Genomic DNA, 23,889 nt, shown 5'->3' on the forward strand with positions numbered 1-23,889 from the left:
TGCCAAGGAATAGATTTATTATGTTATCCATGTTTCTAAAAATTGCCAACAGATTTATCAAAAAGATATATTTTTTAATATATATTTCAGAGATATCTAATTTTAACATATATACTAAATACTGAGTAAAATTTTTTTGACATTTTAAAACAATGTATCGGTTGAGAAAAAGTTTTAACAAAATTTTATTTTCTCCTTCTATAATTATGAAAATCTGATTCCAAGGATTTCTCCCAAATAGTATAAACCAAAAGCAACTGTTAATACCACTCTTATTTTATTGGTCATTTTATAATATCTGAAGACTTATATGATCTAGACATTAATTCTGCTTTAAGTATCTTTTTCTGAAAAAATATGCCTTATTTAATATTTTGATAACTGGAAAATGTTATCAAATATTATAAAATTAAATATGAAACTAATTCTATATATCCTGCCACTAGGATTAGTTGCATGGCCTTAGGGAAGTCATTCAGCTTCTCTAGTTGGACGCGACTGAGCAACTAAGCATACAAGCCAGCAGAAAGGCTTAGAAAAACAAGGAGAATGATCTCTGCCAACTGCACAGAGTAGGAATCAAATGATGCTATAAATCCTTGCTCAACCTAAAAGAAAGGCCACATGGTCACAATAAAAGAAGCAGAATAGTTACATACAGTTTTCATAAACTTTAGTATGAAGAATAAATTGTTGAAGAATCAAGTAGTGTGGGACATCCTTCTACTTCTCCACTAATCCCACCATTTAACCACAATTAACTGTATTAATGAGAGAGATTTCTCATACAATTCACTTTTTTATTCTAGGTGATAATTTGATAAACACTCTCCATTTCAAGTACAAAATAATGTCTTAAAGAAAAACAGATTAAGGAATAACCCCAATATGTTTTAAGTTACATATGCCAGTATTTCTTAAACTTTTTCTCATTTACTCATCTAATCCTTATAACAATTTTATGAGGAAGATACTATTAATCAATCCATTATCCAGATAACTGAGGCACAGATTAAATTACTGGCTCAAACTCACAGTTCAAAGTAACAAGAGTCAGGTTTTGAACCAGGCAGGCGGTATTAGATTAACCTCCATGTCAACCAAATATTATCATACTTCCATAAGTGAAGCAAAAAGAATTTGGGAAATAAATGAAATGTAGTAGTACCAATAAAATAATAAGCTATTATTTCATTAGTTCACATTAAGAATGTCTTTTGATCAATACCATTCACTTGAATTATTGAAATTCCATATTGGTAGAATCATGTGATTCATCAACCAATATAAATGTTGTTCACCTAAATGCATAACTTCCATTGCTACAATTTATTTCTTTCATCACTACTGATGAATCACCTTGGAAAAATCCATTTTGTTTCTTTACTGGGGCTGAGAAATTTTAACCTGTGAACTACATTGTGTCCTTGGTAATGAAAAGGTAAAGTTGGAAAGGTTAAGATCAAGAACAAATAAACATATAGTAGTTGTAACACTAAAAATAACAGCTATTGCACCTAGAACAGATCTGTGACACAGCACAGAAGTCTGCAAGAAGACACCCTAAATTGTATATATAGCACACATTTATTGTATCTTTTGGAGAATGAATCTGTAAAAACGACAATGTAAACAAATAGCCCCAGAAGTATCAACACTGTGAAAATGACTATACTACCAAATGCAATCTACAGATTCAATGCAATCCCTGTCAAATTTCCAACAGCATTTTTCACAGAACTAGAACAAAAAACTTCACAATTTGTAGGGAAACACAAAAGATCCCAAATAGTCAAAGCAATCCTGAGAAAGAAGAATGGAGCTGAAGGAATCCACATTCCTGACTCAAGACTATACTACAAAGCTACAGCCATGAAGATCGTATGGTACTGGCACAAGAGCAGGAATACAGACCAATGGAACAAGATACAAAGCCCAGAGATAAACCCATGCACCTATAGGCAGCTTATCGTTCACAAACAAGGCAAGTATATACAATGGGAAAAAGCCTCTTCAATAAGTGGTGCTGGGAACACTAAACAGCTATGTGTAAAAGCATGAACACTTGCTAACACCATACACAAAGATAAACTCAAAATGGACTAAAGACTTAAATATAATACCAGAAACTGTAAAAATCTTTGAGGAAAACACAGGCAGAACTCTTCATAACATAAATCACAGCAAGATTCTCCACGACTCACCTTCTAGAGTAATGGAAATAAAAACAAAAATAAACAAGTGGGACCTAATTAAACTCAAAAGGTTATGTGCAGCAACGGAAACTAAAATCAAGGTGAAAAAGCAACACACAGAATGGGAAAAAATAATAGGAAATGAAACAACTGACAGAGCGTTACTTTTCAAGATATACAAGCAGCTCATGCAACTCAATGTCAGAAAAACAAACAACCCAGCAAAAAAAGTGGGCAAAAGACCTAAACAGACATTTCTCCAAAGATATCCAGATGGCTAACAAACACGTGAAAAAATGCTCAACATCACTCATTATTAAAGAAATGACAAATCAAATCAAAACTACAATGAGATATCACCCCACACCGGTGAGAATGACCATCATTAAAAAAATCTAAAACAATAAATGATGGAGAGGGTGTGAAGAAAAGGGAACCCTTTTGCACTGTTGCTAAAATGTAAACTGATACAGCCACTATGGAGAACAGTATGGAGAGTCCTTAAAAAAACTGGGAATCAGGTCAGTTCAGTTCAGTTGCTAAGTCATGTCCGACTCTTTGGACCACAGGAATCGCAGCACAACAGGCCTCCCTGTCCATCACCAACACCCGGAGTCCAATCAGACTCACATCCATCAAGTCAGTGATGCCATCCAGCCATCTCATCCTCTGTCGTACCCTTCTCCTCCTGCCCCCAATCCCTCCCAGCAACAAAGTCTTCTCCAGTGAGTCAACTCTTCGCATGAAGTGGCCAAAGTACTGGAGTTTCAGCTTTAGCATCACTCCTTCCAAAGAAATCCCAGCACTGATCTCCTTGCAGTCCAAGGGACTCTCAAGAGTCTTCTCCAACACCACAGTTCAAAAGCATCTATTCTTCAGCGCTCAGCCTTCACAGTCCAGCTCTCACATCCATACATGACTACTGGAAAAACCATAGACTTGACTAGATGGACCTTAGTCAACAAAGTAATGTCTCTGCTTTTGAATATGCTATCTAGGTTGGTCATAACTTTTCTTCCAAGGAGTAAGCGTCTTTTAATTTCATGGCTGCAATCATCATCTGCAGTGATTTTGGAGCCCAAAAAAATAAAGTCTGACACTGTTTCCACTCTTTCCCCATCTATTTCCCATGAAGTGATGGGACCGGATGCCATGATCTTCATTTTCTGAATGTTGAGCTTTAAGCCAACTTTTTCGCTCTCTTCTTTCACTTTCATCAAGAGGCTTTTTAGCTCCTCTTCACTTTCCGCCATAAAGGTGGTGTCATCTGCATAGCTGAGGTTATTGATATTTCTCCCTGCCATCTTGATTCCAGCTTGTGTACTCTGCATAGAAGTTAAATAAGCAGGGTGACAATATACAACCTTGATGTACTCCTTTTCCTATTTGGAACCAGTCTATTGGTCCATGTCCAGTTCTAACTGTTGCTTCCTGACCTGCATACAGATTTCTCAAGAGGCAGGTCAGGTGGTCTGGTATTCCCATCTCTTTCAGATTTTTCCACAGTTGATTGTGATCCATACAGTCAAAGGCTTTGGCATAGTCAATAAAGAAGAAATAGATGTTTTTCTGGAACTCTCTTGCTTTTTCCATGATCCAGCAGATGTTGGCAATTGACCTCTCGTTCCTCTGCCTTTTCTAAAACCAGCTTGAACATCAGGGAGTTCACAGTTCACGTACTGCTGAAGCCTGGCTTGGAGAATTTTGAGCATTACTTTACTAGCATGTGACATGAGTGCAATTGTGTGGTAGTCTGTGCCTTCCTTGGCATTGTCTTTATTTGGACTGGAATGAAAACTGACCTTTTCCAGTCCTGTGGCCACTGCTGAGTTTTCCAAATGTGCTGGCATATTGAGTACAGCACTTTCACAGCATCATCTTTCAGGATGAAATAGCTCAACTGGAATTCCATCATCTCCACTAGCTTTGTTCTACTTATGCTTTCTAAGGCCCACTTGACTTCACATTCCAGGATGTCTGGCTCTAGAGGAGCGATCATATCATTGTGATTATCTGGGTCATGAAGATCTTTTTTGTACAGTTCTTCTGTGTATTCTTGCTACCTCTTCTTAATATCTTTTTCTTCTGTTAGGTCCATACCATTTATGTCCTTTATCAAGCCCATCTTTGCATGAAATGTTCCCTTGGTATCTCTAATTTTCTTGAAGAGATCTCTAGTCTTTCCCATTCTGTTGTTTTCCTCTATTTCTTTGCATTGATCGCTGAAGAAGGCCTTCTTATTTCTTCTTGCTATTCTTTGGAACTCTGCATTCAGATGCTTATATCTTTCCTTTTCTCCTTGGCTTTTCGCCTCTCTTCTTTTCACAGCTATTTGTAAGGCTTCCCCCGACAGCCATTTTGCTTTTTTGCATTATTTTCCATGGGGATGGTCTTCATCCCTGTCTCCTGTACAATGTCACGAACCTCAGTCCATAGTTCATCAGGCACTCTGTCTATCTAGATAAATCTAGGCCCTTAAATCTATTTCTCACTTCCACTGTATAATCATAAGGGATTTGATTTAGGTCATACCTGAATCGTCGAGTGGTTTTCCCTACTTTCTTCAATTTAAGTCTGAATTTGGTAATAAGGAGTTCATGATCTGAGCCACAGTCAGCTCCTGGTCTTGTTTTGGTTGACTGTATACAGCTTCTCCATTTTTGGCTGCAAAGAATATAATCAATCTGATATCGGTGTTGACCATCTGGTGATGTCCATGTGTAGAGTCTTCTCTTGTGTTGTTGGAAGAGGGTGTTTGCTATGACCAGTGCATTTTCTTGGCAAAACTCTATTAGTCTTTGCCCTGCTTCATTCTGCATTCCAAGGCCAAATTTGCCTGTTACTCGAGGTGTTTCTTGACTTCCTACTTTGGCATTCCAGTCCCCTAGAATGAAAAGGACATCTTTCTTGGGTGTTAGTTCTAAAAAGTCTTGTAGGTCTTCATAGAACCATTCAACTTCAGCTTCTTCAGCATTACTGGTTGAGGCATAGACTTGGATTATTGTGATATTGCATGGTTTGCCTTGGAGATGAACAGAGATCATTCTGTCATTTTTGAGATTGCAATAGTACTGCATTTGGGACTCTTTTGTTGACCATGATGGCTACTCCATTTCTTCTGAGGGATTCCTGCCCACAGTAGTAGATATAATGGTCAGTTCAGTTCAGTTCAGTTCAGTCGCTCAGTCGTGTCCGACTCTTTGCAACCCCATGAATCGCAGCATGCCAGGCCTCCCTGTCCATCACCATCTCCTGGAGTTCACTCAGACTCACGTCCATCGAGTCCGTGATGCCATCCAGCCATCTCATCCTGGGTTGTCCCCTTCTCCTCCTGCCCCCAATCCCTCCCAGCATCAGAGTCTTTTCCAATGAGTCAACTCTTCACATGAGGTGGCCAAAGTACTGGAGCTTCAGCTTTAGCATCATTCCTTCCAAAGAAATCCCAGGTTTGATCTCTTTCAGAATGGACTGGTTCAATCTCCTTGCAGTCCAAGGGACTCTCAAGAGTCTTCTCCAACACCACAGTTCAAATGCATCAATTCTTCAGTGTTCAGCCTTCTTCACAGTCCAAATCTCACATCCATATATGACCACAGGAAAAACCATAGCCTTGACTAGACGGACCTTAATTGGCAAAGTATTGTCTCTGCTTTTGAATATACTATCTAGGTTGGTCATAACTTTTCTTCCAAGGACTAAGCGCCTTTTAATTTCATGGCTGCAGTCACCATCTGCAGTGATTTTGGAGCCCACAAAAATAAAGTCTGACACTGTTTCTACTGTTTACCCATCTATTTCCCATGAAGTAATGGGACCAGATACCATGATCTTTGTTTTCTGAATGTTGAGCTTTAAGCCAACTTTTTCACTCTCCTCTTTCACTTTCATCAAGAGGCTTTTTAGCTCCTCTTCACTTTCTGCCATAAGGGTGGTGTCATCTGCATATCTGAGGTGATTGATATTTCTCCCGGCAATCTTGATTCCAGCTTGTGTTTCTTCCAGTCCAGCGTTTTTCATGATATACTCTGCATATAAGTTAAATAAGCAGGATGACAATATACAGTCTTGATGTACTCCTTTTCCTATTTGGAACCAGTCTATTGTTCCATGTCCAGTTCTAACTATTGCTTCCTGACCTGCATACAGATTTCTCAAGAGGCAGGTCAGGTGGTCTGGTATTCCCATCTCTTTCAGAATTTTCCACAGTTTATTGTGATCCACACAGTCAAAGGCTTTGGCATAGTCAATAATGCAGAAATAGATGTTTTCCTGAAACTCTCTTGCTTTTTCCATGATCCAGCAGATGTTGGCAATTTGATCTCTGGTTCCTCTGCCTTTTCTAAAACCAGCTTGAACATCAGGGAGTTCACAGTTCACATATTGCTGACGTCTGGCTTGGAGAATTTTGAGCATTACTTTACTAGCATGTGAGATGAATGCAATTGTGCATTATATAATGGTCCTCTAAGTTAAATTCACCCATTCCAGTCCATTTTAGTTCACTGATTCCTAGAATGTCAATGTTCACTCTTGCCATCTCTTGTTTGACCACTTCCAATTTGCCTTGATTCATCGACCTGACATTCCAGGTTCCTATGAGATATTGCTCTTTACAGCATCATACCTGCCTCTATCACCAGTCACATCCATAGCTGGGTATTTTTTTTGCTTTGGCTCCATCCCTACATTCTTTCTGGAGTTATTTCTCCACTGATCTCCAGTAGCGTGTTGGCACCTACTGACCTGGGGAGCTCCTTTTTCAGTATCCTATCATTTTGCCTTTTCATATGTTCATGGGGTTCTCAGGGCAAGAATACTGAACTGGTTTGCCATTCCCTTCTCCAGTGAACCACATGGGCATACACCCTGAGAAAACCATAACTGAAAAAGACACCTGTACCCCAGTGTTCATTGCAGCACTATTTACAATAGCTCAGATGTGGAAGCAAAGTAGATGTCCATTGAAAGATGAATGGATAAAGGAGCTGTGGAATATAATAATGGAATATTATTCAGCCATGAAAAGGAATGCATTTCACTCAGTGTTAATGAGGTGGATGAACCTATAGTCTATTATACCAAGTGAAGTAATTCAGAAAGAGAAAAATAAATATTATATTTTAATGCATATACATGGAATCTAGAGAGATGGTACTGATTATCCTATTCGTAGAGCAGCAGTGGAGACACAGACATAGAGAACAGACTTATGGAGACAGGGGTTTTGGGGAAAGGCGAGGGCGAGACGAATGGAGAGACAACATGGAAACATATGTAAAACAGAGAGCCAGTGGGAATTTGCTGCATGACTCAGGGAACTCAAACCGGGGCTCTGTGACAACCTTGAGGGATGGGTTGGGGTGGGAGGGAGGAGGGAGATTCAAGAGGGAGAGGACATATGTGTACTGATCCATGTTGATGTGATGGTAAAAACCAATATAATATTGTAAAGCAACTATCCTTCAACTAAAAATAAATAAATTAAAAAAAGAAAAAGTCCCATGGAATAATCTATGTAAATGAATAACAACTCCACAAATACCAGTGAAAGAAACACACCTTAGATTGAGAGCTGAACGCTAATGACAATTTCTTGCCAGCTATTACTTTATACAAGAAGATATGCCATTGAAACAGAGAAATTTGAACTTTTGATTTGAGAAAGCATTCACTAGCTGCAAAAAAACACATTTTTCCAAATTTAAATTATATTCAAAACCTTCAAGGAAAAAACCCACAAGATTTGGTTTAATTTAAGTAACTTATGTTGGATATATTCAAATAACTCAGAACTTTTAAATTTCAAGAAACACACACAAAGCGTGCCCCCAATATCAGAGAAAGGTGACAAAAATCCATTACTTTCAGAAGAAAAGAGTCAACCATTTCCAAGGAGACTATTTGACTCTTTAGAAGATCTAATTTCCCAAAATTGAGCCAGGGTTTTTATGACTGGTCCATTATGAAAAAGATCTTATGCATTTTGTTCCAATTTTTCAAATGAGAAAATTCACACAGATTAAATATAAAAGAATGTCTATATTTTTACATCTAAATTTGCTCAAATTGTCAACAGAATAGAAATTTGTTTTTATCAATATATCACAGGAAAATGATTTCTCAAAACAACTTTCCTTGGTACTGTAAACTAAATAAAACAAACAGCAACTGAGATATCACTACATCTTAGCTTTCGAGGAGGCTGATCAGGATCACATACTTTCTTTTTCCAGAATATATCTGTTGCTTTTCTAATAATAGCAATAAGCCCAAGAGGGCATCCATACACATTTCCAAGTTTCAATAATAGTCAAGGTATTAAGTAACTATTCCAGTATAATTCACTATCCAAAACAGTCTTTGGCCAGTACACCTCTTCAAAGAGATACTGTAATTGCTTCACTCTGCCTTCAATGAACTATCTGTAATGAAAGTTGCTTTTTAGGCTTAACCTAGAGCTGCGCCCTGTGGGAAATGATGGGTCTTTGTAAAATGTGTTACCGTTTACTAATAAGGATGCAGAAGCAGCACAGCTGATGAACCAGCAAATCTGCTCTGACTAATTTGGGCTTCGCTGAATGAATTTGAATATCATCAAAATACATTATCCTTATCCATAACCTGCTTCCTATGATTCGCTCTATCTCCACACTCATTTCAAGAGTAACTTTAAGCACTTCAATATTTTACATACCTGCACTAGTCTCATGGCATTATATAAAACAGGACTTCCCCCCACCCCCAGCCCCCGCCAAAGGATAAAAATGAAGCTTGCTACAGAAAAAAGTTACCAGGTGACTATTTCAGACCTGGAGAAAAATGAGAACATTTATACAGCAATATTTACATTTGAAAACATATAATAAATAAGAATTTCTCACTTAAATAATAGATAATTACTTGAATTATTTACCAACTAACCACCAGGAAACCATGAAAGAGTAGGTCATAATTCTTTTCCGAGTAACAGATTGCTTTATCTTGAACATACCTTCCCTCCCTCCTGCCCTCTCCCTCTCTTGCTGCTGCTGCTAAGTCGCTTCAGTCGTGTCTGACTCTGTGCGACCCCATAGACGGCAGCCTACCAGGCTCCACCGTCCCTGGGATTCTCCAGGCAAGAACACTGGAGTGGGTTGCCATTTCCTTCTCCAATGCGTGAAACTGAAAAGTGAAAAGTGAAAGTGAAGTCATTTCCAACTCTTAGCGACCCCATGGACTGCAGCCTACCAGGCTCCTCCGTCCATGGGATTTTCCAGGCAAGAGTACTGGAGTGGGGTGCCATTGCCTTCTCCGCTCTCTTCCTTCCTTTCTTTTCTCTCTTCTTGGGTCATTCACGAATCTATTTAACTTCTACTAAGAGTATAACATATGCCAGGCATTATGGCTGAAAAGGATGAAAGATGGACAGGAGAGTTGTTCCCCAAAGGAGCTTCTAATCTTTTCAGTGTTAGAAAAAGAGAAATGCCTATACTATAAATTATTATGAAAAAGGTTTATTTGGAGTTTTCTGGAACCAGCCAAGTGAATATAATTTGAGTGCCATGGGATGGTGACACAAGAACTTAGTTCTGGAAGTCAAGTAGGAATTACTCAAGAACAGGCTGTATGAGTGAAGAGGTAGAGTGAGGAAGGTGTTTCTAAGAGAAGAAATAGAAGGGGCTGACATGCCACAGTGTCTGTAATAACTGGTGGCGCTCGTGGTAAAGAACCTGCCTGCCGATGCAGGAGACAAGAGACACAGGTTTGATCCCTGGGTCAGGAAGATCCCCTGGAGGAGGGCACATGACTGAAGCCACTTAACACACACACACACACACACACACACACACACACGTGGAAAATGAGAGTAGGGGAGCTCCCCAAAGTTGTATACATAAGACAAATACAAGAGTCCAGGAAGAAAAAACTAGAACTTTTGTTAACAATTATTCTTACCACCTCCTTTTCCCAAAATTATCTTTTTGTACATATGATATACTGTATACAATATTTTAGAATGCTAACCATTATACATGTATATAATTTACAAATAAATAAATATATTCTAGATATATAACCTTCAAAATGCAATTGATGGTATTGCAATTAATAAAAAGAAAGAACTCATATTCTACATTGTCTTGAAAGTGATGTATAGTAATAAAGTACTTAAAGCAAATGAACAACTGGATTTTAAAAGATCACTCTTTACCTGTAACCTAGGAGATAAATTAGAAGAAGAGATCTGAGACAAGAAAAGTAGTAGCGAAGCCTCTGCAGTTATCCCAGCAAGAAGGTCTTAAACAACGACAGTGTCACAGTGGGAATGCCAAAGAGGAGGCAGAATTGCTTATAAGGAAAAAAGATTATCAAGTGTAAATCAGATTGACTTACGTCATTCATTAGATTTTGGTGCAACACAATTCCATAAACACAATTTATACATTCTTCCAAGAGCAGGCTTACAAATCAAGTTATAAGGTACTATTATCTATTTGAGGTCATTGAAACTCAAAGATGAAATTATATTCTGATTTCAGGAGTAGGACCAATCCTTGAAAAGCAATGTGATCAATGTTATAGCTATATCATTCCAGTTTTTCTCATATATGGTAAATTAAAATCTTGATCACTGAATATGGGAGAAAAAGAAGGAAGGAGGGGGTTGGCAAAAGTGAGGGTGAAATATATTGGCTGATATTAAAGTAAGATGCTAAGACCAGTATCCAATTATGCCCTGCCTTCCCATCAGTGATGGAACAAAGACAGCATTGTGTTTCTGTTGTTCTCTTTCTGCTTTACCAGGTTCCATAGGCCAGGAACTTTTAAATAAATCTGCCTCCAAATATATCACAGATTTTATTAGCTAAGTAAAACAGAAACCATACAAGAGAGGATGAATGATGACCTATAACTTAGGCAGTTACTGTTGTTCAGTCGCTAAGTTGTGTCTGACTCTGTGACCCCATGAGGGCTACACTAGCCCGCCAGGCTCCTCTGTCCATGGGATTTCCCAGGCAAGAATACTGGAGTGGATTGCCATGCCTTCCTCCAGGGCATCTTCCTGACCCAGGGATTGAAACCAGGTCTCCTGCTTAGCAGGTAGATTGTTTACTGCTAAGCCACCAGGAAACCCCACAGCTAGGTTTAAGTTTTATTCATTGGGGTCTAAAGTTGGACATTTTTGCATAACTGAAGTATAATATTAATCTCCATCAACATTTTAAGAACTCCTTATTTTTTGAATGAATGAATTAATGTTTAAATTTTATTGCAGATCAAAGTTGCCTGATCTTACCTAAAATGTATCATACTGATGATCCTGTTGCCAGTAAAGTTCCTTGTGATAAACTGAAGATGTTTTCACTCACAGCATGTAACTTTTTAACTAGGACAATGTGGGATATTATAAGAGCTATCCCTAGTTGCATTTTGTAATAATTTCTTATTCTGCTTTGTAAGTATTTCACATGCCTTGGGACTTCCCTGGTGGCTCAGATGGTAAAGTGTCTGTCTACAATGTGGGAGACCTGGGTTCGATCCCTGGGTCAGGAAGATTCCCTGGAGAAGGAAATGGCAACCCACTCCAGTACTCTTGCCTAGAAAATCTGATGGACGGAGGAGCCTGGCATCCATGGGGTCACAAAGAGTCGGACATGACTGAGCAACTTCACTTCACTTTCACTTTCAGTGGCATAGCTTCTCAAAGCACTCTATAGTTTTCCCACAGTTCTATTGGTCATATTTATTTTGGAACTGACTAGACAGTATAATGGCAATAGATGAATTTGCAAGGATTTTTCACAAAAACTTCAAATATTAGAAATTATTTTTAACATTAATGTGTGAAGCACGAATGTCAAAGCCACTAATTTAATACTGAAAATAGGTTTTCCATCCTAAAAATATGTAAGTACTTTTTGGAATAAAAACTCTGCAAGTTTACTGGATTGAGACCGACAGTTCCGATCAGAGAATAAAAACAAAATGCCATCCCACAGATTGAAAAAGTATTTATTAATCAGTTTAAATTTCACTCCTCTTTTTAATGTATTCTGAGAATATTGAAGCAATCAACATTATATTATTGTTGTAATGATAGCTTCGGAGGCGACAGAAATCCTCTTCTGGAGACTGAACTCAGACAAGCTGGAGACAGCTGACAGGGCACACTGCAGGGGCAATTTGTTTAGCAATAACAGGATAGGTGCCCTCTAATCATAGTAAAGTCATCCCAGTTTTTCATGCCAAAATTCCAGATTTACTTCTGAACTAACCCTACACAGGGCTCAAGAAAACAGAATATATTCACCCCCAGCAGTAAATTAACTGACATGTGAGCACATAACATGTGGCTTTAAATATAGCACTGTATTACCCATCTTCCATAGAGACAGAATGGACTCTGATTCACAGAGCAGGTAACAAACCTAAGGCTCTCAATCATGGCTGAAGGAATTTACGTGCACTGCAGACACTCACTCTCCTCCGAAGGTCATCTCTGCACAGCCTGGGAAATAATCCCTGCCAGCCGATTTGCAAACTGCCTGAGGCATCGCTCCTGAGAGACATAACTCCTCTTCTTTCAAGGCTAGAGGTCAGAGCCATGATCACAGCTCAGTCAAATTTAAAGGAAAAAGTATCTGGGGTCAAAAATATCCTAAGGAAAAATAGAAGACTAAAACTGACAAAATATATTGTGCTCCTCTGAGCTTTAGTATGATGATGGAAAAAAATCTGTTGCAGAATATTAAGTTTAGATTTTTTTTTTTGTCTGTCAGCTTCAAAATAACTAAAACTGAATACAGAATCTGACGAATGTCATGCTGCAATCAGTTTCGAGGACATTTTTAAATGCTACACACCCATTTAAATCCTCATCAGCCTAGACATTCCAAAAAAGTAAAATAAAATCAAGTGTAAGAGACTTAAACATGAAATGTGAGCAGCAGCTCAGTGATTAAATTACTGCATCAATTAACTTGAGTACACAGATAGAAGGCTGCTCTTTCAAGCAATGTTAATTCTGCCTCTGATCAGACAAGACTCCTCCTCACATCATGTTTGTCGCTTCATAAAACACAATGTACACAGCAAAAAGGCAGAGACAATTTGTAAATAAGAACAAACTGCTCCTTGAGAATTCTCCATAAAATACATAAATTGATGTTTGTGTAAAAAAAAAAAAAAAGTAGTCATTTCCATACACTTCTTAAAAAAAATTGTCATTTCCATACACTTCTAACAGTGAAAAACTCTGAAAATTGTTTTGAAAATCATAAGACAGATGAAATTACCATTAAACTCAACAGGAGTCACTTGGTACCCATAAAAATCATAAATGAGCACATTTAAAGACTAAAGGCACTTCTGGATGTACACATCACGAAAGGGTAAAGTGCTTCATTTTGGTCATCTCTGCCAACTGCTATTACATGCTGTCATTCTCAGTAAGAGGAAATGCATTTGCAGAAGCGGAGTGAGCGCAACAGGCCTTAAATCAGACAAGTTGGGGACTGTGGACAGAGCGCTGTCCACACTTTGCCTACAGGGGCCCTTGAATATCAGGATTTTATGGGGTGCTTTCCTGATATCTCTGACTCTTAGTGGACTCTAGTAACTCCTTAAAATCTGGACTACTAACCTACTCAATATCTATTAATTTTGTTCCCGCCCTTTTTTAAGGTTCCAGCTTCTATCCAGGCAAAGAGAAAAGGAAGAATCCAATTTGTACTTTCATTTTTCCTGGCCCTTCAAAACGGAGTTCAGAGGTCACTGCCTCATTGTTTTCTGTATTACTCAGAATAGACTTGTTAAGGCAAGCTAGTGACTTAAGGCTGCTGAAGCTGCAAGGGTTCACACCTTTTATTTACATATGCAAAGTCCACTGCAAGTCTGGTGGCTCTCCAAAGCAGCACCCTCCCTAGGCTAAAGGCCAGTCCTATCTCCTTAACATGCCACACCCAGATTACCACAGTAAGGTAAAAAGGATCTGGAAGACAATGTATGTCTCATAATTACATTGTCCTAGGAGATCACCACTTCTGTCCAAAATGCATTGGCTATAACTAACCAGAAGTCATGCTGAGCTTTATGGAAAGTGGGGTCATATCCTCTTCCCAGAAGATCTGGAAGAAGAGAAGAATGAGACATGGGTAAGAACTTTGGGTGTCCACTGTACCCCTTCTAACTATGCACTGTACGTGTAGACTGGGTACCCAACATGCTCTCTGCTTTGTCTTCACTCTGTCATATAATGGAAAATGTAATAGGTTTATTGTGTGCTTTACCGCATCAGGCAATGAACTCCTTGAAGGGAACAACCATATAATATCTTCCCAGTAAATTACATAAACACACAAACATAACCACAGAAAGTCAGGTGCATGTCATTTGAGAAGTTCTAATTTGGAGAAGACTCCTGAGTCCCTTGGACAGCTAGGAGATCCAGCCAGTCAATCCTAAAGGAAATCAGTCTTGAATATTCATTGTGTTAGGTAGTTAGAATAGGAAAAAGGGGTCCAGAATGGCGGTGGCTAAAAGACAAGGGAAAAGCCCCCCAAAATAGAACAGAGAAAGGTCTGAGGACCAGACTGAGGACTTCAGGTGGAACAAACAGCAATCCTGGCTAGCCCCATGTACACAGGGCAGGCCCAGAGGGAGGAGAAAAACATATAAAAAGAGGAGCCAAAGGGCCAGGGGTCTCTCTGGCTCCCTCTCTTCTCTTCGTGCAAGTCTTTCGGGTCGGCATGCCCTCACACCTCAAGGATGTATTTCCTTTATTTTCTAAATAAAACAGAGCTGTAACACTGATCTGTCTGAGAGCTGTGACATGGTCTGTCCTAGGACTGTAACGCTGGTCTGTCACTTCAAATTTTTGTTGTGACAAGACAGAACTGAGGAAATTACACTCTCTCCTGACAACTGGAAGGACTGATGCTGAAGCAGAAACTCCAATATTTGGTCAACTGATGGGAAGAACTGACTCATTGGAAAAGACAGACCCTGATGCTGAGAAAGACTGAAGGAGGGGAAGGAGGGAGGAGAAGGGGACAACAGAGGATGAGATGGTTTGATGGCATCACCAACTTGATGGACATGAGTTTGAATAAACTTCAGGAGTTGGTGATGGACAAGGAGGCCTGGCATGCTGTCGTCCACGGGGTCGCAAAGAGTCAGACACAACTGAGTGACTGAATTTCCAAGGTATGGTAGCAACATCAAAAACACATTTGACTTAATATGAAAGCAACCATTTATTTAACATCAAAAAATATTAACTGAATGTCTCCTATATGCCAATTGAAACTTCAGGCCCTGTGAAAAGAGAAATAAATGAGATAAATGAGGATCCTCTCATGTAGTAGCTTACATTCTAATAAGGATATACAATAAATAAAAATAGAAACAAGAAATATCCAAAACAAGAATGCCAGAAACAAGAAAATATTTTATCATTAGGAGAGCTACTATAAACAAGGTCATCAGGGTATTCCTCTACAAAGGTGACCTTTGAACAACCCATGAATAGCAAAAGTGATGTGAAGTGAAGTCACTCAGTCGTGTCCAACTCCTTGCGACCCCATGGACTGTAGACTACCATGCCTCTCCATCCATGGGATTTTCCAGGCCAGAGTACTGGAGTCGGTTGCCATTTCCTTCTCCGAATAGCAAAAGAGGAGGCTACAGTTAGAAAATCTATGAGAGGAATAATTTTAAAAGAGGGAACAACTAGCCCAAAGTGCAGAGTGAACTTGCTGTATTCAAGAATGTAGGATATGCATATGATGTATGATCAATCCCTATCTGTAATTAGATGTGACATTACTTTATATTAAAGACCTTAGCAAGAGTTCAAAATATCTTCACTTTTACTGAATTCACCTCTAAATCATATAGAGTGAAAGCAAAATTCCCAGCATAGCTCATCACTATCAACCACCAACTTTTATTAAGTGCCATTACACATGAAAGAAAAGTGGCTATCACTGTAGAAATTTTTTTAAATATCAGACTTCACTCAAAAATTTACAGTCTATTACAGAAAAAGGCAAATATAATAAAGTACTAATACAAAATTATAAAAGCAATGTGTAGCAAAAATGACACATATCTCCAGGCAATATAAGATTAATCACCAAGTAAGATTATCTACATAAACATCTATTTATATATTGTTCATAAGTTTCTATCTAGATGGAAGAAAATTGGACAGATTTTCACTAAATCTGCAGGAATCAGTTGACGTATTTCTGTCTTAAGAAACAGTCTATGTATGACACAAAACATTCACTTGCGGGGTACAAAAAAAAGGTAGAGAGTAACTTTCCAGAGCAACTAAAACTGGTTCTTACATCTAAAAGTGCAACACAGGGTCCATGAGGTCTTCAGTTCAGTTCAGTCGCTCAGTTCCGACTCTTTGCGACCCCATGAATTGCACCACACCAGGCCTCTGTGTCCATCTCCGACTCCCGGAGTCCACCCAAACCCATGTCCATCGAGTAGGTGATGCCATCCAGCCATCTCATCCTCTGTTGTCCCCTTCTCCTCCTGCTTCCAATCCCTCCCAGCATCAAAGTCTTTTCCAATGAGTCAACTCTTCGCATGAGGTGGCCAAAGTACTGGAGTTTTAGCTTTAGCATCATTCCTTCCAAAGAAATCTCACGGCTGATCTCCTTCAAAATGAACTGGTTGGATCTCTTTGCAGTCCAAGGGACTCTCAAGAGTCTTCTCCAATGCCACAGTTCAAAAACATTAATTCTTCAGCACTCAGCCTTCTTCACAGTGCAACTCTCACATCCATACATGACCACAGGAAAAACCATAGCCTTGACTAGATGGACTTTAGTCGGTAAAGTAATGTCTCTGCTTTTGAATATACTATCTAGGTTGGTCATAATTTTTCTTCCAAGGAGTAAGTGTCTTTTAGTTTCATGGCTGCAGTCACCATCTGCAGTGATTTTGGAGCCCAAAAAAATAAAGTCTGACACTGTTTCCACTGTTTACCCACCTATTTCCTATGAAGTGATGGGACCAGATGCCATGATCTTCATTTTCTGAATGTTGAGCTTTAAGCCAACTTTTTCACTCTCCTCTTTCATTTTCGTCAAGAGGCTTTTTAGTTCCTCTTCACTTTCTGCCATAAGGGTGGTGTCATCTGCATATCTGAGCTTATTGATATTTCTCCCAGCAATCTTGATTCCAGCTCATGTTTCTTCCAGTCCAGCATTTCTCATGATGTACTCTGCATAGAAGGTAAATAAGCAGGGTGACAATATACAGCTTTGACATACTCCTTTTCCTATTTGGAACCAGTCTGTTGTTCCATGTCCAGTTCTAACTGTTGCTTCCTGACCTGCATACAGATTTCTCAAGAGGCAGGTCAGGTGGTCTGGTATTCCCATCTCTTTCAGAATTTTCCACAGTTTATTGTGATCCACACAGTCAAAGGCTTTGGCATAGTCAATAAAGCAGAAGTAGATGTTTTTCTGGAACTCTCTTGCTTTTTCCATGATCCAGCGGATGTTGGCAATTGACCTCTGGTTCCTCTGCCTTTTCTAAAACCAGCTTGAACATCAGGATGTTCACAGTTCACGTATTGCTGAAGCCTGGCTTGGAGAATTTTGAGCATTACTTTACTGACAGAATGTGGTCCACTGGAGAAGGGAATGGCAAACCACTTCACTATTCTCGCCTTGAGAACCCCATGAAGAGTATGAAAAGGCAAAATGATAGGATGAAGAAAGAGGAACTCCCCAGGTCAGTAGCTGCCCAACACACTACTGGAGATCAGTGGAGAAATAACTCCAGAAAGAATGTAGGGATGGAGCCAAAGCAAAAAAAATACCCAGCTGTGGATGTGACTGATGATAGAAGCAGGTCTGATGCTGTAAAGAGCAATATTGCATAGGAATCTGGAATGTCAAGTCCATGAATCAAGGCAAATTGGAAGTGGTCAAACAGGAGATGGCAAGAGTGAATGTCGACATTCTAGGAATCAGCGAACTAAAATGGACTGGAATGGGTGAATTGAACTCAGATGACCATTATATCTACTACTGCAGGCAAGAATCCCTCAGAAGAAATGGAATAGCCATCATGGTCAACAGAAGAATCTGAAATGCAGTACTTGGATGCAATCTCAAAACTGACAGAATGATCTCTGTTGTTTTCCAAGGCAAACCATGCAATATCACAGTAATCCAAGTCGATGCCCCAACCAGTAATGCTGAAGAAGCTGAAGTTGAACGGTTCTATGAAGACCTACAAGACCTTTTAGAACTAACACCCAAAAAAGATGTCCTTTTCATTCTAGGGGACTGGAATGCCAAAGTAGGAAGTCAAGAAACACCTGGAGTAACAGACAAATTTGGCCTTGGAATGCAGAATGAAGCAGGGCAAAGACTAATAGAGTTCTGCCAAGAAAATGCACTGGTCATAGCAAACACCCTCTTCCAACAACACAAGAGAAGACTCTACACATGGACATCACCAGATGGTCAACACCGAAATCAGATTGATTATATTCTTTGCAGCAAAAGATGGAGAAGCTCTATACAGTTAACAAAAATAAGACCAGGAGCTGACTGTGGCTCAGATCATGAACTCCTTATTACCAAATTCAGACTTAAATTGAAGAAAGGAGGGAAAACCGCTAGACCTAAATCAAATCCCTTATGATTATACAGTGGAAGTGAGAAATAGATTTAAGGGCCTAGATCTGATAGATAGAGTGCCTGATGAACTATGGAATGAGGTTCGTGACATTGTACAGGAGACGGGGATCAAGACCATCCCCATGGAAAAGAAATGCAAAAAAGCAAAATGGCTGTCTGGGGAAGCCTTACAAATAAGCCTTACAAAAAAGAAGAGAAGTGAAAAGCCAAGGAGAAAAGGAAAGATATAAGCATCTGAATGCAGAGTTCCAAAGAATAGCAAGAAGAGATAAGAAAGCCTTCTTCAGCGATCAATGCAGAGAAATAGAGGAAAACAATAGAATGGGAAAGACTAGAGATCTCTTCAAGAAAATTAGAGATACCAAGGGAACATTTCATGCAAAGATGGGCTTGATAAAGGACATAAACGGTATGGACCTAACAGAAGCAGAAGATATTAAGAAGAGGTGGCAAGAATACACAGAAGAACTGGACAAAAAAGATCTTCCTGACCCAGATAATCATGATGGTGTGATCACTCATCTAAAGCCAGACATCCTGGAATGTGAAGCCAAGTGGGCCTTAGAAAGCATCACTACAAACAAAGCTAGTGGAGGTGATGAAATTCCAGTGGAGCTATTTCAAATCCTGAAAGATGATGCTGTGAAAGTGCTGCACTCAATATACCAGCAAATTTGGAAAACTCAGCAGTGGCCACAGTACTGAAAAAGGTCAATTTTCATTCCAATCCCAAAAAAAAGCAACGCCATGAGGTCTTAGAGGTCTGGTAATAGTGAGAGATAAACAATTTTGGAAAGTAATACAATGAATGAACAGAGAGAAAAGAGTGATTTTAAATTTGAACACCAAATTATGTGACTCAAAGGCAATCAATCCAAATTTCATGCATGGATATGCAATAATACTGACCCTCACATATACAACAAAAAATAATGTGATCCAGAATGAGTGGTAATAGTGATTTATTTATTTAATGATGGTTTATGATCCTCTCAAGTTATGCAAAGAAAGCTAACCACTATATGATAGAGGTTAAGAATTCAAAAAAGGAAAAATCTTGTCTTAGTTTAGTTTTTCCCAGAAGTAAATTCTGAGACAAAGATTCACCAATTCATGAAACCAGTTATAAAGGAGGAAACAACTGTAAGAGAGGGAGAAAGAGAGATAAGGAAAGGAAAGTAGGTAATAAAGAACTGGTCATTAATCAAGTGTCCACTATAGATAAAAAGAGACTAATACTACTGGAGGAATCTGGTAGCAAGTCTACAACAGGGTAGTGAAAGAGTAAGAAAGGCTGAGAAATTTATACACTCACTCATGTCAGTAATTGGCTAAGGGTGTTCCCAGGCAATATTAATTAACTGGTATTGCTGATCTACTGAGTAGGAAGACAAGTGGTGACAAGAAAAAAGCCCTCAGGCAAATTATATATATATATATATATTATATATATATATACAGTTGCTGGCAACTAGAAGAAGGTCTAGCAAATGCTGAAGTGGCAAGGAGAAAGGAATGTTGATGGTGAACTGATAAAAATATGCTCAACAATGATCTAAAAAAAACAAGAGAAGAGAAACTTGAGCCAGGCTTTGAGAAATGGGTTGGATTTAGTTAAGGGAAAACATTTAAGTTAGGAAAAGTGGCATGAACAAAAATACTGAGGTAAGAAAGAGTAAGAGGTATCAAGGTCAGTTATAAGTCAGTTTGGCAGGATCAGAGACAGTTTATACAGAATATTCTCGGGAAAATACAGCTAAATATACACACTGGGTCCATGTTAAGGAAGGTATCTAATGCTAGGCTAAAGAATTTCAACTTTTTATCTGAGGTATTGAGGAACCTTTAAGTTTCTAAATGAGAAAGTAATAAAATGAAAACACTATGGCATTAAAATCTGTGTTGGCACCATTATTGCCCCTGGAATATAAATGCTCATTGGATAGGATCTATAACCTTCCCTAAAAAAGCATTACATGCAGAGAAGTATTCAGTACCACATTAGCAACAAGCACCCAAGTACAAAGGCTGTGGTATCTAAATACAATTTTTTACTAAAAGGAACCAATGCACCTAGGAGAAAGGGCTGATTCCAGGTCTGCACAGAGTATCTACAAGAAGAGTCTAAAACATTTTGTTATGCCAGAAAGAAAGTAAACTATCAAGCACTATAGTCGCCTGGTCAAAAGAACTCAGAACCCACTCAGTACCCACTGGCCAAATAAGGAAGAATTTGAGCATAAAAATAATAAACATTTTAGAAATGTATGAAAAATGTTAACATCCATGAGTTCATCTGGTGGTGGTTTAGCTTCTAAGTCATGTCCTACACTTGCAGTACTCTAAACTGCAGCCCACCAGGCTCCTCTGTCCATGGGATTCTCCAAGAAAGAATACTGGAGTGGGTTGTCATTTCCTTCTCCATCATAAGTTCATAAATATACTTGAAAACTAGAAAATGACAAGGGAATTAACACATTCTGAAAACTGGGAAATACAGGAAAAAAATCACCTTACTCTTCCTATAAAAACTGTACAAATATTTAATGATGTAAAGTTTATTATTATAAAAGAATTTCTGTTAGTAAATGAAGAATTAATGATCAAATAAGAATATTACCATTTTGTAACTCAACAAAGGTCCATCTAGTCAAGGCTATGGTTTTTCCAGTAGTCACATATGGATGTGAGAGTTGGACTATAAAGAAAGCTGAGGGCCAAAGAATTGATGCTTTTGAACTATGGTGTTGGAGAAGACTCTTGAGAGTCCCTTGGACTGCAAGGAGATCCTACCAGTCCATCCTAAAGGAGATCAGTCCTGGGTGTTCATGGGAAGGACTGATGTTGAAGCTGAAACTCAATACTTTGGCCACCTGATGCAAAGAGTTGACTCATTTGAAAAGACCCTGATGCTGGGAAAGATTGAGGGCAGGAGGAGAAGGAGTGATAGAGGATGAGATGGTTGAATGGCATGACTGACTCAAAGGAGCTAAGTTCAAGCAAACTCCAGGAGATAGTGAAAGACAGGGAAGCCTGGTCTGCTGCAGTTCATGGGGTCACAAAGACTTGGACACAACTTAGTGACTGAACAACAACAATAATGAAATAATGGACATAGACAGCAATCATCAGCAGTTGCTAAAACTATTAGCTGAAGAGGTGAGAAGAAAATTTATGTTGTTTATTGCAAACTTTATCAGGTTGACAACATCTGAACCCAAAAACCAAATCATAACGTGACAGAAAGATAACCAGATAGTGAATGCTTCTTAAAGCTATGCAACAGGAAGTAAACAATAACACCTATGAAGTCTTTTCCAGAGAAAAAACAAAAATCCTGCAATCTGAATAACCCTGTAGATTTAACTATCAGTTTACAAAAAAAAAAAAGAGAGAGAGAGAGGACATCATATGTATACATACAATTTGCAAAATTCAGAATGTGTGAAATTCTACAGAATCATTATTTTTTAACAAATAGTCGGCAATGAAAAAATTAAAGGGGAACCTACATACAGAAAAACATCAAATGTAATGTGGAGACTGTTTAGGTCTTGATTTCAGCAAACCAATTGTAAAATATAGAATAAAATTTAAGACAATTAAATTTGACATTGAGGGTCTCCTTTATGATATTCTGTTCAGTTCAGTTGCTCAGTCGCATCCGACTCTTTGCAACCCCATGAATCGCAGCACACCAGGCCTCTCTGTCCATCTCCGACTCTCAGAGTCCACCCAAACCCATGTCGATCGAGTAGGTGATGCCATCAAGCCATCTCATCCTCTGTCGTCCTCTTCTCTTCCTGCCCTCAATCCCTCCCAGCATCAGAGTCTTTCCCAATGAGTCAACTCTTCACACGAGGTGGCCAAAGTACTGGAGTTTCAGCTTTCGCATCAGTCCTTCCAAAGAACACCCAGGACTGATCTCCTTTAGGATGGACTGGTTGGATCTCCTTGCAGTCCAAGGCACTCTCAAGAGTCTTCTGCAACACCACAGTTCAAAAGCATCAATTCTTCAGCGCTCAGCTTTCTTCACAGTCCAACTCTCACATCCATACATGACCACAGGAAAAACCATAGCCTTGACTAGACGGACCTTTGTTGGCAAAGTAATGTCTCTGCTTTTCAACATGCTATCTAGGTTGGTCATAACTGTCCTTCAAAGGAGTAAGCGTCTTTTAATTTCACGGTTGCAATCACCATCTGCAGTGATTCTGGAGCCCAGAAAAATAAAGTCTGACACTGTCTCCACTGTTTCCCTATCTATTTCCCATGAAGTGATGGGACCAGATGCCATGATCTTCGTTTTCTGAATGTTGAGCTTTAAGCCAACTTTTTCACTCTCCTCTTTCACTTTCATCAAGAGGCTTTTTTTAGTTCCTCTGCTGCTGCTAAGTCATTTCAGCCGTGTCCCACTCTGTGCAACTCCATAGACGGCAGCCCACCAGGCTCCCTCACCCCTGGGATTCTCCAAGCAAGAACACTGGAGTGGCTTGCCATTTCCTTCTCCAGTGCATGAAAGTGAAGTCGCTCAGTTGTGTCCAACTCTTAGCTACCCCATGGACTGCAGCCCACCAGGCTCCTCCATCCATGGGATTTTCCAGGCAAGAGTACTGTTAACATTTTAGTACTAATCATTTTGCAATAATGTTCTTTTTAAAAGCCCTTTTATAATTTAGATATATGCATAATTCCAGAAAGCTTAACCTTAAATACTTATCAATAAAATAATATGATGTCTGGAATTCATTTTAAAAGAATCCAAAGGACTGGAAGGAACACTATGTATTCATCTCCAGGGGATCTTCCTTACCCAAACATCGAACCCTGGTCTCTTGGCACTGCAGGCAGAGTCTTTAAGGTCTGAGCCACCAGGAAAGCCCCAAGAATACTGTTGTGGGTAGGTATTCCCTTCTCCATGGGATCTTTCCAACCCAGGGACCGAACCAGCATCTCCTGCGATGCGGGCAGATTCTTCACCATCTGCGCCACCAGGGAAGCCCTTATGTACACTAGTTGATTAATATAGATGCGTTTGT

The 23,889-nt window shown here is 39.1% G+C and overlaps 1 long non-coding RNA gene across 1 annotated transcript in view; it reads right to left on the reverse strand.

The window, feature by feature from the left end:
- The window catches only part of LOC120863476, a 146,203-nt gene that overhangs the window by 121,051 nt on the left and 1,263 nt on the right, over positions 1-23,889 (reverse strand). The gene's annotated exons all lie outside the window — the stretch shown is intronic.

Source organism: Oryx dammah, unplaced genomic scaffold (genome assembly GCF_014754425.2).
Source record: "Oryx dammah isolate SB20612 unplaced genomic scaffold, SCBI_Odam_1.1 HiC_scaffold_5, whole genome shotgun sequence".
Classification (NCBI taxonomy): Eukaryota; Metazoa; Chordata; class Mammalia; order Artiodactyla; family Bovidae; genus Oryx; species Oryx dammah.